General features: G+C 40.7%; 1 pseudogene; it reads left to right on the top strand.

Moving 5' to 3' along the window:
* The first annotated feature begins 14,926 nt into the window (after positions 1-14,926).
* On the top strand, positions 14,927-16,739 carry LOC136311655 (elongation factor 1-alpha 1 pseudogene; annotated as a pseudogene).
* The last annotated feature ends 303 nt before the right edge of the window (positions 16,740-17,042 follow it).

Raw genomic sequence — 17,042 nt, 5'->3', positions numbered from 1 at the left:
TGATCTTATCTGACCAGTTCTAATTTGTCCTTAATTGAAAAGTTGAAATGTTTAAAAATAACATAAAAACTGCATCTATATTCAAAAACTAGACTTAATGGATAAGTCAATATACTAAAAGTGAATTGGAAGTTTTGAACCAACAACTTGCTGCATTCAAATATGATTTAATTTTTAACTTGATAAGTCTTTTTCCACGGTTAAATTATCTCAAAGTTATGGATATTAAATTTAAAATTGAACATGACATTAAAGAAATTCCTATTTTGACTTGAGAGGACAAGATTGCACTCAATACATGTTTTATGTTACATGTGACATTTATCTTGGCCTTCTTTATCTTAAAAGTGTAAAAAAGAAATACATACCTATTATAAAGATGCAAAATATTCATAAAATATAAAGAAAAATAAAATTTGCCTGACCTGTGGTGGCGCAGTGGATAGAGCATCAACCTGGAAATGCTGGGGTTGCCGGTTCAAAACCCTGGGCTTGCCTGGTCAAGGCACATATGGGAGTTGATGCTTCCTTCTCCTCCTCCCTTCTCTCTCTCTCTCTCTCCCCTCTCCATAACGAATAAATAAAAAAATTTTTTAAAAAAAAAGAAAAAGAAAATTCAAAGTAAATATCTCCTTGGTTCTACTACCTAAAACAACTATTGCTAACATTTTAGTGTTCTCCCTAAGTAAAGCAAACTAAGGTAATTATTCTTTAATATTAAAAAATAAATATTGGCTCTGGCTGGTTAGCTCGGTAGAGCATCGGTCCAGAGTGTGGAAGTCCTAGGTTTGATTCCTTGCCAGGGCACACAGGAGGAGCGACCATCTGCTCCTCCACCCTTCCTCCTCTTCTTTCCCTGTATCTCTCTCTTCCCCTCCAGCAGCGAAGGCTTCATTGGAGCAAAGTTGGCCCGGGTGCCGAGGATGGCTCCATGGCCTCCACCTCAGGCACTAGAATGGCTCTAGCTGCCACTAAGCAACACCCCAGATGGGCAGAGCATCACCTCTAGTGGGCTTGCCAGGTGGATCCTGGTAGGGCACATGTGAGAGTCTGTCTCTCTGCCTCTCTGCTTCTCACTTCAGAAAAATACAAAAAAATAAAAATAAATAAATATTATGCCTGACCAATGATGGCTCAGTGGATAGATGATAGAGCATCAACCTGGAATACTGAGGTCTCAGGTTTGATACCCCGAGGTATCAAAGCACAAACTTGTCAGCTTGAGTGCAGGCTCCAGGAATTGAGTATGAGCTCGCCATTTTGAGCGCAGGATCATTGACATGATCCCAAGGTTGCTGGCTTGAGCAAGGGATCACTGGCTTGTGTTGAGCCCTCTGGTTAACGCACATGTGAGAAACAATCAATGAATAACTAAAGTGAAGCAACTATGAGTTGGTGCTTCTCACTCTCTCTCCTCCTTCTCTCTCTCTCTGTCTCTCTCTCTCAAAATCAATAAAAAATAAATAATAAATGAGCATCAGGTTTAATACTTGTAAAGCCAGTAGCCACGGCCACCATCAGAGCTGCCTGGCCCGGGCAGGTTCGCATTTGATTCGGACAGTCAGTAATGAAACAATGAAGCCAAGAACTGGTGGGCCATTAGCTTTAATCCTAGCTTGCACCCAGCAGGCAAGAAATGCACATAGTGGAAGAACACTTCCCTTTCCATTCAGGGCTCCCAAAGCCACCGACTCATCCGAGTATTCCTAGAATCAAAGATTTCTTCCTCAGCAGCCTTATTCACCTCTGTTCCCCATCTCCTTCTCTCTGCACGAACTGGCTTCTCCTTCAGCATTCCTCCATCTTGGCTGCTTCTCCTCTCCTCCACGTGGCCTTTCTCTGCTCTCCTCCAGCATTGGCTTCTTTGCCCCATTTTATAGTGTAGAAATCAAAACCTTTAATGCAATATACAAACAAGGAAGTCTCTGATACAAAGTCACTTAGGGTGGGAAAGGCTTAGTCTTAAAACTAAGCCTTAGGCTATAAGGACCCTGCCTGCTTACAGCCTGTCCCCCACACCCAATGCAAACTATAAGCGAGCAAACATATATATCATATTTACAAACTTATTTAACCAACAATACTCAAATACCAAGCTCTTTTATTCTTAAAAATTGTTTCTTTTTCTCCTTGATTGTGAGTCATTCGTTATTAACTTTATTATCATTTTTTAGTCCAGAGCCTTACCACTAGTGGCATGATCCATTAGTAGACTGTCTCTCTGTTTCTCTCTCATTCTTTCTCACAGATTGCATAAAACGCTCCAAACTGAAGATGCTTCGTATTCCTTTATAATATTGGGTTATGTACCAGGATCCTAGGAGGCAAAGCCATGGCTTGCCAAAATTATGTTAATTCAAGGTGGGGCTTAATAGCAGGATATCACATGGGACAGTGTGGTAGCCCAGGGTTGGTAACTACAAAGCTTGTATTTATTTCCAAAAGAAAAAGGGGAGAGAATAAGTGCCAGCCCCCTTAAAAAGAAAGTTGGATAGCCCTTTCTCAACTCTTTCTAGGGAGGGCTGCCAACTTGAAACAACTCCACAGGGAGGGAGTCAGGGGAATGAAGACTCTTGAAGCCAATACAAGACATTTTGAACTACTGCCTGAAGTAATTCTCTTAATGTCTCCAATCTGTTGAAAGCGTATCCATTCTAAGGAGAAACCAGAGATAGGAAATTCTTTTACCAGTCTACTCTCAAAGCAAAATGGGCTTTTTGGTGTGGGATAGGTTTACGTACCCATGAGTAAAATGATTCCTTACTGCTAGAATGTGATGCTTTTCCAGAGATTAAAGGGTTGACTTCTTACAAAAAAGACGTAGTAAAAGTTTGCTACTTGTTATTCTTTGTAATTAAATACATGAGAGGCTATTTTTCCTTTGGATACAGTCAATGTAAATATACTGAACCCATGAACAGACTCCTACATTCAAAACTGGAGGAGAGTCCCTCTAGGGCCCTCTTTTAAACCCCCAGCATTGTTTCAGAAGTCCACTGGGGCCAGACCTCAACAGTCATAACATAGAGCTGTTTCAGTCCGAGAACCTGATACTGTGTCCTGTTTTATCCAGTGTATTTCTTTATTAAAACCGCACAGTTGGATCTGTCCTCTTAACTGCAGTTTTACCCCAAACAATAAAACAGATTTTCTGTAACATCTAAACTAAGGTAACGAATACCTGGCAGTGTCTTCTACTTTCCCTCCCATACTCATAGCAGATGTGGCTAACCAACAGTTCCTGGAAATCGTGCCCCTGGGAGCACGCCCACACCTTTCCCGCCCCCCCTTCTCGTCCTCTTTCCCCCTCTTCTTCCTCCACAAGTGTGCGTCTGCTAAACTCTAAGCGATCCCAGCAGACTTTGCAACCAGGGGAACAATGAGCAGCGGCAGCTCATCCCAGGCCAACCCCCTAAACCTTCTCCAAAGCCCCCTTTTCTCTGAATTCCCAGTGAGCCACAGCAGCCTGGCCTAGGCTCGCTTCTTCCCTATAGCGTTCCTAGAGAACCAAGGCAGCGCCACCCAGACTCTCTCCTATAGCTTCTATCCTAGACCCTTCCTTCTGGTTTCATTGTTCCTGGCTTTAATAAACATACTCTCAAAATAAAAAAGAGAAAGGAAGAAAGAAGAAAGGAAGAAAGAAAGGAAGGAAGGAAGGAAGGAAGGAAGGAAGGAAGGAAGGAAGGAAGGAAGGAGAAAGAAAAGAAAGAAAAGAAAGAAAAGAAAGAAAAGAAAGAAAGAAAGAAAGAAAGAAAGAAAGAAAAGAAAGAAAGAAAGAAAGAAAAAGAGAGAGAGAAAGGAAAAGTAATGAATGTCTCTGTCAACAAATTCTCTGTTGGCCAAAGGAATTAGCTTCTGCTTTCTTCCTCTTTTAGTCCCTCTAGGCCTCTCAAAATGTTATTAATACACCGTATAAAAGCTTCGTTAGGGTCTATTGCAATAAATAATTACCACGTAATAATAGCTCCCTCCCCTGTAACTAACCTTCTGCCAGCATCACTTATAAATTATGCTTCTCTTTCTTATCTGCTTCTGTTAATCTTGTAAAATCCCTGGTGTTAAGGAGTAGTCATAATTAATTAACATGTATCCTTCAGGCAGACTATGCTATAAATACCTTGACAAACAGTTTGTTTTCTTGCAGTTTGTTATTTACAGCCTAAGCCAGAATTCTTCCACATCTGAGTGAAATGGGTTCAACTGAGGCAGTGAGTACATCAACTATGGAATATATCATTTCTTCTTTATTGTATGCTTTAAGACTAATCAGATCAAATCCTAGAATACCAGCATTGGGGCAGGAGGGGGGGACCCACCTTTCTTGATGCTTAAGACAGGTGATTTTTAAGATAATGCAAGACACTTAAAAACTTGTCATGTACAGTAAGTAACATAAATTAAGATTAGCGTCAAAAGAATGTAGATAATTATATGATGGTTGACTTTATGGTTCATTCATTTATTCAACAAGTATTAATTATTGCCAAGCAAATATTTGTCAGTCACTATTATCAGAATTGTTTAGAAGCTCTTCCTAACCTTTAGAAGTTGTCTGGAGGACAGCCACCAGGCCACTACACATATGCCCCAAATCAACCCGAAATAGGGAGGATTCGGGAGGGTGGACCACGGATCTGGCCCAGCTCGTCATTTCTTATCATCTTAGAACACTTCTATCATGGTAACTGGTTTACTCACATTTATAAGTATGATAGTCTCTAATACAAACTTTTTGATCTGCATGATTATAAAGAATATGAATGAATAGACAAAAATAAACATTCTGACTCAAGTCCTATCTGTTGACCTGATTAAAATTCTATTTTTTTAAAAAATGATGCCTCGGCCAAAAAAGTTAGTTGACTTTTTCTATCCTCTGAATTAGGTTAAATCAGTTTCTCTATATCAGAGTTTCCTTTTGCACCAACCTTAACTCTCCTGCTGCCCCAAATCCTTCTCACCACAGCTTTCCTTCACCCAGTCTGATGATAAAACACTGAATTCTTGCAAACAAGGAAGGATGCTTCTGAAGTACAATGATTAGTGAGTAAACAATTACAAAATGCTACTTTTTTTTCCTACAGAATATCGGTACAGGAACAATAATGACAGTTCAAAGGAACCAAAATCCTCTTCCCCCTTCTCACCACATAAATTACCACCACCTTTATAGACAACTGCTTGTTTACAAAGCTGATTTAAAAAGTAGTTTAGATCTGGGTTTCGTTTAGAATTTTCGGTGACGTGTTTTATTTTTTTGTATTATTCCTATTATTTCAGAATTATTTTGTTGTACATATTATTCCAAGTACTTAAAACAAAAATTGTGATTTTTAAAAATCTAGTTAGAAAAACAACAACAGAGAAGAAAACATGGTAGCAGTTATAAAAAACAGTCATTGAAACAAAATTTATCTTAGGAACAAAAGGAAACCAACATTGCAGCTTAAGCAAAAAAAGATCCTTCTAGTACTGATGACTAGGGGGTGACAAATAGGAGAATAACTATACCAGCCACTTTATACTGATCATAATACCTTCCGTTCACACATAATTATGCAGACTCTTACCTGAAGAGGAAGATCACAGGCTACTACATCACTGCTTTTTTATTCAAATTGAGATTTATACTTTGATATTTTGAAAAAGTTAAAATCTAGAAAGCCAAATAAGAGGCAAACAGAATAAAAGAGAAGGAAATCAGATATGGGCCTGTATTTCTGGAAGGCTTTCTGAAGGCTTTGACTTCTTTTCATCTCTTTAGTTACAGATAAAACTGAGGCTAGTCTGAGCATCGCGTGCCATTCTTGAAGGCCCTCGGAGGCTGACTCATTTGCTTTACCATCTCTTGCGAAAAACGAGAGGTGTCAGCCATCACTGGAGAGCAGAGGGTGACTTGGTGACTGATCTCTTGACTGCACTGGGGAAAGCAATTACACGCAAGGTTCCAAACCTCCCTGCTCTCAGAGAAACCCAGCAGCTTTGTAGAAAGAGAGTTACTGTGTTTCTACCTAAGAAGACAGGTGGCAACTGAAAATACAAACATGAAGAAAAGAAAAATAAACATCTTTTTTAGAAATCTATCAACAATAATACACAGTCGGGCTTATTCTAGTTCTCACCTAGACTGATCGTCTTAACTATATATACCGCAAGTTGAAATAGAATTGATTTCTGTAATGTGTTTTAAAATTTCGCTCCCTTTCAAAATGGGCCGCTTTACTTTTAACTGTTCAAAGAACCTGTTATAAGTTTACTTCCTCTAAAACAAGTCTAATTTAAATAGAAGGGGGCAGGGGGGGAAGCCACATACCCACCCGAAGGGTTGAGGAGTGTGCAGTGGGAACAGTGAGCAGAGGGAGGTAGAAAGTGATAAATGCATTAAGGGAAGTCACAGGAAAGTCCGAGTTCCTTTTTTTCCTGGGGTAGTATGTCGGGAGTTTAAAAGGAGCTGAACTTCAGGAGCGGACACTTTAGTCTTTCTGTGGATTCGGAAAGGAAATAGCAACAACCTTTCTTGAGAATTTACTGGGATGGAAGAAGGGAGGGACAAACACTTTTCTAAATAGTTTACAAGTGTATCTATTTTCATCTTTAAAACAACCTGGAGAAGTAAATATTCTCATCCCAATTGTTGAGCTGAGAAAGGAGAGACAATGAGTTCCTGGACAAGGAGAATAAGACTGACACAACCCAGGCAGACTGATCCCACTCTCAACCTGGAGTCTCAATGCTTCAAGAGCCCATCTGTGTTCTTTGTGACAATTGATGTTTTTATATTACTTCAATTAATGAAGCATGTCTTTATAGATTATCTCAATTTATCTTCATTAAAGCGTTGATAGGATACCCTATTTTCAGGGTTGTGATTCAGGTGAGAAAATGAGTGTCAGAGAGTTTTCAAGTTCACTCAACTGGGAAGTGACTGAGTCATGCTCAGAACACAAATCTTGTGCCCCGAATTCTTCTGCTCTTTCATTTTGCCTCTTGCCTTTCATCTCTGCTCCCCTCCCCCGCCCTTACGCCTCTGGGGAAGGCTGGCATGGCCCATAACGCTACATCCACCCGCCGCCAGAACCAAAGCTTCAGCTCATCAGCGTCATAGCCTCCTTCCATGTCAAAACATAAAGGTCCTTGGGAGAGGTAGCCCTTAAATCTGTCACCAGCCATTTGTACATTAGTATCACACAGTTCCTGAGATCAATTTTTTAAATAGACTTTGTTTTTATAGAGCAGTTTAGATTTACAGCAAAATTGGTGGGAGGCACCGAGATTTCCCGTATCCCCCTCCCCACCCACACACGCACAGTCTCCCTGGTGATCCACATCCCCCACCACAGTGGTTCCTTCATTCCAACTGATTGATTGACATACATGAATGCACTGCCATCCAAAATCTATAGTTTACATGAGGGTTCACTTTAGGTATTGTATATTTGATGGGTTTGAACAAATGTACAATGACATGTATCCACCATTATAATGTTGTGCAGAGCAGTTTCGCTGCCGTAAGAAGCCTCTGTACTCAACTCCTTCTTCCCTTCGCCCCAGCCCCTGGCAACCACTCATCTTCACGCTGTGAGATCAGTTTTTGATGGTGAGGTGGGGAAGAGAATGAAAATTAGAAGGAAAAACAATCAATGTAAACTGTTATTGAAAAATAAATAAAAAATTTAAAATACTAATGCAAGAAAAAAAACAACAAGCAAACAAAAAACACAGAGGATGAGATTCAGTACCTCAGGTATGCAGGGAGATGAGCCTGGGGACTGAAGAACTAAAGAGAAACTGCAGCAACTTTTTAAATGGGTTAGAGACACGCTTCTTTCTGTCCCACCCTTTCCCACATTTTGCTGAAAACTCAACTCAGTAGATTTCAAAAACTCAGTAGATTTCAAACATTTTTTAACAGTGAAAACCTATGTAAATAGAAGCTTACATTTATATACATAATATGTTAAGTAATCAATATAATTTATGTTAGACAATTTAAATATTTTAATGAAAGTTATAGTCTTATATGTATTTTAGCATCTGTCTCAGCTGGCAGCATCCAATCTATTTATTTTTACTTTTATTTAGTTTCATGGTATTGAGAAAAATCAAATGGACAATAGTAAATATTCACACATGGTTCTTTAAAATAATTGCAGTCTACTCCCATTAAAATGAATCATAAGTTTTGAAGAGCACTAACAACTTGCTTGTGTTCTTTTATGTAAATATAAATATATTTTGATAATATTTTCACATAAATGATGTTACACTGTAATGCTGACCGTACATTTAACACATCTAAAATGTATGGTCAGCATTACAGTGTAACATTATTTATGTGAAAATATTATCAAAATATGACCACGTTATAAGTCCAATTGCTTTTATCCAACTGAGTACTGATGCGTGAGGAAAGCATTCACCAAAAAATATTCCCAAGTCTAGCCAGGAATATGATCGTGTAAGCATGACTCTAGTATACTTTTAGTTGTGCTCATTTATAGGCTTACATTTTTCCAAATGACCGCTGCAAAGCAATACGTTTTCTAAATCAGTGGCACATCTGCAAGAGCAGAGCCAGGGGAAACTGGAAGAGAATAGTATTGGTGACGGCTAGCCTTGCCAGATGTTAACAGGTATTATAAAACTCTAGTCATTAAAACTGTTTGTATGCGGGAATAGAGAGACAGCCAATGAAAAAGAACACGGCATACAGAAAGAGGCCCAAATACATTAGGAGATGTGAATGTGACAAACTTGAGCACTTCAGTACAGAAAAAAATGGATTTGTATTTTGGGGAGAAAAGGCCAGCTAAAAAACTGGATGGCTCTCCTCCCTGTGGCAGAATACGTTTCTGGAGCAGAGAGGTACTAGAGCTGGCATAGACCAGTCGGCAAGAGCCAGCTGGGCACATCTTTTCCTCGCTCACTCTGTGTTCAGGGGGGGTCATACTGATAGCTGGCAGTTGGGCGTGGTGAGGGTATTTACACTTCAGAACTTGGCAAACAGCCTGACCAGGCGGTGGCACAGTGGATAGAGCGTCGGACTGGGATTCAGAGGACCCAGGTTTCAACCCTGAGGTCATCAGCTTGAGCGCGGGCTCCTCTGGTTTGAGCAAAAGCTCACCAGCTTGAGTCCAAAGTCGCTGGTTCGAGCAAAGGGTTACTCGGTCTGCTGAAGGCCCGCGGTCAAGGCACATGTGAGAAAGCAATCAATGAACAACTAAGGCAGGGGTCCCCAAACTACGGCCCGCGGGCCACATGTAGCCCCCTGAGGCCATTTATCTGGCCCCCGTTGCACTTCCGGAAGGAGCACCTCTTTCATTGGTGGTCAGTGAGAGGAGCATAGTTCCCATTGAAATACTGGTCAGTTTGTTCATTTAAATTTACTTGTTCTTTATTTTAAATATTGTATTTGCTCCCATTTTGTTTTTTTACTTTAAAATAAGATTTGTGCAGTGTGCATAGGGATTTGTTCATATTTTTTTTATAGTCCAGCCCTCCAACGGTCTGAGGGACAGTGAACTGGCCCCCTATGTAAAAAGTTTGGGGACTCCTGAACTAAGGTGTCACAACGAAAAACTGATGATTGATGCTTCTCATCTCTCCGTTCCTGTCTGTCTGTCCCTATCTATCCCTCTCTCTGACTCTCTCTCTGTCCCTGTAAAAATAAATAAAATAAAAAATAAGAAACTTGGCAAACACCATGGCTCTTGTTTTTTGTTGTTGTTTTGAGACCCAATTTCCTAGTCACCACTGCTGGTAGGAAAAGACACCTAAGAAATGAACCAGGGGATAATTGGAGAGTGTTTCTTTGAATAATTTTAGAAGTAGTACAGACAGCTTTCTATAAGATCCAAAATACTTGTTAAATACTTTTTACTACAAAAAGTAAAATTCTTCTACTCTAGAAAAAAATCCATAAGTAATGTTAAAATAAGAATTTCAAAATGGTGGAAAATATGTACACATTTTTAAAAGGGCTAATTTTCTTCCTATATTAAGACTGCTAACAAATTAAAAGGGAAAAGGTAAGCAATTCAATACAAAGTTGAGTAAAATATATTAATTGATAGAAATATACATATAACTCTCCAATAAATATATGGAAAAAATGTTTAACTTCATGCATAACCAAGAAATATTTCTTAACCTATACTGAAAAAGAAATATTTTTGAACCTATAAAATGGGGAAAATCTTGGGTGAGCTGCAAAGTTGAGGTAGATGTGGGGAAGGCACACTTACCGTGAGACATTGTTAAATTAAATTTGACATTGAATGAAATTTAAAATTTGTATTCTTTTCAACTCAGTAATTCTTCTAGGAATTTGTTTAATAGACTTTCATAGTTTCACAAAAATGAGCAGACAAAGATAATTATTGTGGCATTGGTTGTATAACAGTTATCAATCACTGCTTAAGAAATTAACCCCATACTTAAAAGTTTAAAGTCATAATAAAGCTTATTATCTTATGCAGTTTCTGTGTCTCTGGAGTTAGAGAACAGATTTGCTGGGTGCGTGTCTCGTGAGGCTGGAGTCAAGGTTGTTGGCAGAGGCTGGAGTTGCCTGATGATCTGATGGAGGCTTATGGTTCCAAAGTGACTCACTCAAGTGGGTGACAAGTTGCGGGAGGCCTCACTTCCTTACCCCACAGACCTCTCACTCAAGTAGAACTGTTGTTGTGTCTCCATGGCATGGTAACTGTCTTCCACCAGATTGAGCGATCCAAGAGAGAACAAGGCCAAAACCGCAATGCTTTTCATGACCTAGTCCCACAAGTCATACATCACCATTGCCAGAGTACTGTAATGTTACCCAGGTCAGCCCGATTCACTGAGGGAAGGGAATACACAGGGCACGGCGAACACCGGGAGAGGAGGCTCACTGGAGGCCATCTTTTGAGGCTAGTTATCACAGTTCAGAATAACAACAAAAGAGTCACAATATTCATTAATAAGGTACTAGTAAAATAAAATCTTTAACTTACTGAAATGTTATAAGACCATTGAAAAGAAGGAAGCACCCTATGTGTGCTGCTGTGATTAAATTCCAAATGTATGTAATAAAGCATGTGCATCACACATGTACATATTTATAATAAGACTTCCTCTGTTTTCTTATAAAAGTAGGTATATATACACAATTATACACATAAGAGCATGAAATTTCTGCAACAATGTAGAAGGTCTACCGGAAAGTTCTGTCCGTTTCTATCACAACAAGTTTCGACACGTAAGCACATGTTATTTGGCGCATGTGTGCCTCTCTATTTTTATCACTTAATGTATACATACTGACGCAGCAAATTAACTAAAACAAAGTTGATTCACGATAGTCTTATGTGTGAAGCCATAGTGTACCCATGGCTACTGATAAAGTTCATTTATGCCACTGTATTTTTACAAATTTCAACAAGGAAGAAATGCTACAGAAGCATGTAGAAATTTATTGAAAGTGTTTGGTGAAGGTACAGTTTCTGATAGGACATGCAGAAGATGGTTCGAAAAATTTGAAACAGGTGATTTCGACCTTTCTGATAAGCTACGTTCTGGGTGACCATCTTTGATAGATGACGATGTTGTTAAGACCATGTTGGAGCAAGATCCTTTTCTGACAACATCGGATATCGCAGAAAGGCTTAATTCCGCTCAGCAAACCATTTTGGACCATATTCTGAAGATAGGATTGGTGTGGAAATATTCAAGATGGGTGCCACATGAATTAAGTCAGAAGAATTTATATTTTGTTCTATTCCAAAAACGAACAGAATTTCCCGGTAGACCTTATATAAAGAGATCTATCAGTGGGCAGTGGAATTGGAGTGATAGTGGTTAGGGATATACAACTTACTTTATATTCTATTCTTATACTAGTAACGTTAAAAAAAATGTTACTATGAACATACATTTACAATATTAAGAACTTGTTTAAGATATGCTCCACTGATATTTACAAGTCAGATAGCCAAAGAGGGGTATCATTGTAGCGGAGCTCAGATGGACTGCCTCCTCACTCTCAGAGAAACTCAGTGGGAAGCAGGAGAAACATAAGATTCTTTTCTGAATTGAGGACTGAGTGCTACCAAGCCTCTTTAGTTTCCAGGTCTCCAGCCTCTGCAAAGCTGGATTAACATGAGACGGGAATTATCCCCCAAGTAGAAATCTGTTGTGATAGATTTTCCCCTTTTCTGAGGCCACAAGGGTCCTCTGGAGAGTCTGGCAGCTGAGACTGTGCAGCAATGGCAGGGTTTGCAGTGGGCAGCAGTCACACAGGGTCACACAGCCTGCAAGCCTCTCAGCACTGGTATCAACAAAACTCAGGTCCAGTAGATCCCACTACCAGGAAAGCTGGGCATGTGAACACCTCTCTTAGAAGATAGTCAGGGACTCCAGCTGCTGGAAGTGGAGTGATCAGTCTTGACGGATTATCCTGAAGAAGATATAGACGAAGGAAAGCTCATGATTAGTTCATTATACGGCTAAGTTTGGAGTTTGAACGCTTGGAAAAAGTCCCTCACTGGGTTAGGGAAGAAGAGAGCTGAGAACTATCTGCAGCGAGAAACAAAATAGAATCTCAGAGCTTTAATGGAAGCTTTATCAAAATGCCAATAATACAATGCTAATAATTCTAAAGATGCAACTAATATTTATTGAGTGATTATTAATCATTTACTAATTATCCATTTTACAGATTAAAAAAGCTAAGCAATCCCCAACAATATTACACCCCACCCTCTTTTTTTGAATTTCAGTTTTAACAAGTAATTCAGAAATGTATTTTTTTAAGTAAAATTTGACTCAAACACTTGAATGACTACTGAAGTACTTTTTCCCAAGGAATTGGAAAACCACTACTTTACTGATTGACCATTGGCACCAACATATGAAATTTATCAGAGGGTAAATTTCTGTCCAATATACAGTATAAACTTATTTAAAATTAAGCTACAGCTAGTGCTTGACTTACGACCACAATTGGTTTCGACAGACCGGTTGTAACATGATTTGGTCGTAAGTTGAGTAGGCTATATGTACAGTACTGAGAAATGATGTTATAAAAATCTTTAAGTCATATTTTATCATAATTTTATTTCATTATTGTTATATATCATAATTTTCTTTGTTCGTTTTATGCCATTTGTATCATCTTTACACTATTTTGTTTCTTATTTTTACATTTGTCAGCTTTAAGTAAAACACTCTATTACCAGTACAACTGGTTTAATATTTATATTTGCAAAGACAATTTCCTCTTGGTAGACATCTTGGGAGGGGTTTGATGAAAAATCCAAGACACAAAACACAAATTGCTGTACCGAGTCTGGGATAACAGTTGAAATGGTGCACGCGGAGATGGTAGTGCTGCCGGAAGCTGGTCCGCACTGTTGATCGCCCAGCTGGGCAACGCTTGCGCCGCCAGACAGGGAACAGTCACGGCTAGTGATTGAGGTCATAAAGTTGAATGGTCGTAAGTTGCATAGGTCGTAAGTCGATCAATATTCGTATTTAATCATGAAATGAAATTTTGAGAGGTACTAAGCTCTGCATCACTGGAAATGTTCAAACAGATTCACAATTACACCTGTTCGGTATACTGAGAGAAGTGTGAGCGGCATATGGCTGGGTTTCCTAACAAATCTAAGATCATACATTCTTATGAAAATAGAGGCGTCACTTTTTATCTTTCAGGTTGAACCGAGTTGAAGCTTCTGATTGAAGAAGGCTGGACTAAGTAAACTTCCTAAGAGTATGGAGGTTTAATGATAATAATAATAATAATAATAATAATAATAAACACTTTAAAAGCATTTATGTGCTTGGAACTGTTCTAAGTGCTTGACATGTGTTAACACAGGTAACCCTTTCTACCGCCCTAATGAGGTATTATTTACCAGCATTCTAACCCGTAAATCTGGCCACCAAGTCCATGCCTTTCAGTATCTGCGATACTGATGCTGCATAGAGTGAGACAGTTGCAATTATATGACACTGAAGTGGAGAAAGATTGAGCTAAAACACTGCAGATAAATAAATAAACAGACCAAGGAAGTGGTTTGTTGCATAACAGGGAGTTTCTATCCATGTTTCTCTAGTTAAGTCAGCAAACCACAGGTTGATATAATACTTAGAAAAAAGAATCAGTGCCAGAAAAGCCTTGGTATCATTAACATTCCTTGATTCTGAATTCATTACAGGTCAGCTTACATTTTTTAAATTTAATATAGAAAAAAAAGAGGCTTTGGGAGCTGCAGGCTTCAGTTCAGATATGGCCACGTCCAGGAACCACACTACACACAACTGGTTCCAAAAATGAGCACAGAAATGACATCAAGAAACCCTGGTGACAAAGATAGGAGTCTGTTGAGGGGGTAGAGCCCAAGCTCCTGAGGAACATGCACTTTGCCAAGAGCAGGACAAGAAGGGCCTGAAGGAGATGCAGGCCAACAGTGCCAAGGCCATGAGTGCCCGTGCTGAGGCTATCAAAGCCCCCCAAAGGCCAAGGGGGTCAAGTACAAGATCCCAAAGGGCGGCAGCTACAAGCTTAATTAACTTTCCCACATCACTCATCCCAAGCTTGGGAAACACACTCATGCCCGCACTGCCAAGGGACTCGGGCTCCGCCAGCCTAAGTCCAAGGCCAAGGCTCAAACCGAGTCCGGGATGTGGCTCCAACTCAGGCTCCCACAGGTGCCCAGGCCCCCACGAAGGCTCCACAGTAGAGGCCTCTGTCTGCCGACGTGTGGACAGGACTGATGTGACTCCTGGGCTGCTGTGTGCATGGGGCTGGTGTCCTTCTGTGCTATCTGTACAGATAAACCTGAGGCAGCATGTCAAAAGAAGAAGAAACATAAAAATAGCATTAGCAGAATGAAAGTTCCCTAGTTTCCTATTCTGCAGCAGGTTTTCTGCTGTAAGGCCAGTGGCCATGGCCCTGCAGGGTCCCATTGGGTTCAGGCAGACGGTAAAGGAACTGTGGGGCCAGAACATGGTGGGCCATTCTGTTTATTAGAGTCTCCCAGCGGCGGACCCACAAGCAAGCAGGCAGGGAAAACCGCTTTCCTCTCTCTCTCTCTCTCTCTCTCTCTCTCTCTCTCTCTCTCTCTCTCTCTCTCTGGACTCTCCAGCCAGACAGGTGTGAGGTGGGGATGGGGGCTCCCCCTCTCCCCCCCACAAACAATAGCAAACAATGGCCCCTCCCAAGCAGGCAGGAAATCCGCAATTTGCAATCTGCCGCCCTGAGGGCAAGCACCGCAGCCTTCCATAGACTATACACACAGGGTGCTGCCCTTGCTTGTGTACCAATTAGACAAAGTGCAAACGAGCTAACCTAACACACTGGTAACCAACACTGTCAAAACATGACTTGTGGAAACCACCACTAAATCAAAGCCAAACTGGGAAAGGAAAGAGACTCATATCAACATTTTTGTCATTGGACACGTAGATTCCAGCAAGCCTACCGGGACTGGCCGTCTGACCTACAAATGTGGTAAGACTGACGAAAGATGCATCGAAAAATTTGAGGAGGTAGCTACTGAGCTGCGGAAGGGCTCCTTGAAGCATACCTGTGTCTTGGAGAAGCTGAAAGCTGGACAGGAGCGTGGTATCACCATTGATATTTCCTGTGGAAACTTGAAGCCAGCAATGACGTGACCATCCCTTGCACTCCATGACACACTTTATCAAAAACATGATTACAGGCACAACTCTGGTTGACTGAGATCAGTTTTCTCCTGATTGTTGCTGCTGGTGTTGGTGAATTTGAAACAGGTGTCTCCAAGAACGGACAGACCCCCAAGTACGCCCTCTGGTTTACACACTGGGTGTGCACCGATTGTGTTAACAAAATGGATTCCACTGAGCTGCCCTACAGCCAGAAGAGATATGAGGAAGTTGTTAAAGAAGTCAGCGCCTACATTAAGAAAATTGGTTACAACCCTGACACAGTAGCATTTGTGACGATTTCTGGTTCGAATGGCAACAACACGTTAGAGGGAAGTGTTGTCTTTCCACCCCCTCCATTCAAGGGGTGGGAAGACCCTGTAAAGATGGCAGTGCCAGTGGAATCACACTGCTTGAAGCTCTGGATTGCATCCTGCCACCAACTCAGCTAACTGCCAAGCCCCTGCGCCTGTCCCTCCAGGATGCCTACAGAATCGGTGGTACTAGTAACTGTCCCTGTGGGCCAAGTGGAGACTGGCATTCTCACACTTGGCACGGCGGTCACCTTTGCTCCAGTCAGTGTGACGTCACAGCTGAAGTAACGTCTGTTGAAACGCTTTGAGAGAAGCTCTCCCTGGGGACAAGGTGGGTTTCGTGTCATGAATGTGTCTGCCAAAGACGTTTGTCATGACAGTATGGTTGTTGACTGCAAAAATGACCCACCACTGGAAGCAGCCGCCTACACAGCACAGGTGGTTATCGTGAACCATCACATCAAATCAGTGCTGGATACGCACCTGTGCTGGATTGTCACACAGCTCACGGTGCTTGCTTGATCATTGTTCTGGGAAAAAGCTAGGAGACAGCCTAGAGTTTTTGAAATCTGGTGAAGTTGCCATCATGGGTATGGTTCCTGGCCAGCCCATGTGTATTGATTGCTTCTCTAACTATCTCCTCTGGGCTGTTTTGCTGTCCATGGCATAAAACAGATGGTTGCTGTGGGTGTCATCAAGGTAGTGGGCGAGAAGGCAGCTGCAGCTAGCAACGTCACCAAGTCTGCCCAGAAAGCTAACTAAGTATTATCCCCAATACCTGCCACTGCAGTCTTAACCAGTGATGGAAGAACAGCCTCAGAACTGTTTGTCACAAGTGGCCATGTAAGTTTAATAGTAAAAGACTGGTGAATAATTACAGTGTATCATAAAACCTTCAGAAAAAAAGGGAGAATGTTTTGTGGGCCATTTGGTTTGTGTGTGTGTATGTGACAGTTTTAAACCTATTTGTTTTTAAAATCAGTACTTTTTATTGCAAACAATGTGACCAAACATCTGTTACAGAATTTTGAGACCCATTAAAACAAAGTTCAATGAAGATAATTA

This window comes from Saccopteryx bilineata, chromosome 8, assembly GCF_036850765.1.
Source record: "Saccopteryx bilineata isolate mSacBil1 chromosome 8, mSacBil1_pri_phased_curated, whole genome shotgun sequence".
NCBI lineage: Eukaryota > Metazoa > Chordata > Mammalia > Chiroptera > Emballonuridae > Saccopteryx > Saccopteryx bilineata.
The sequence above is the reverse complement of the archived record's forward strand: the minus strand, read 5'-3'. Positions and strand labels throughout refer to the sequence as shown.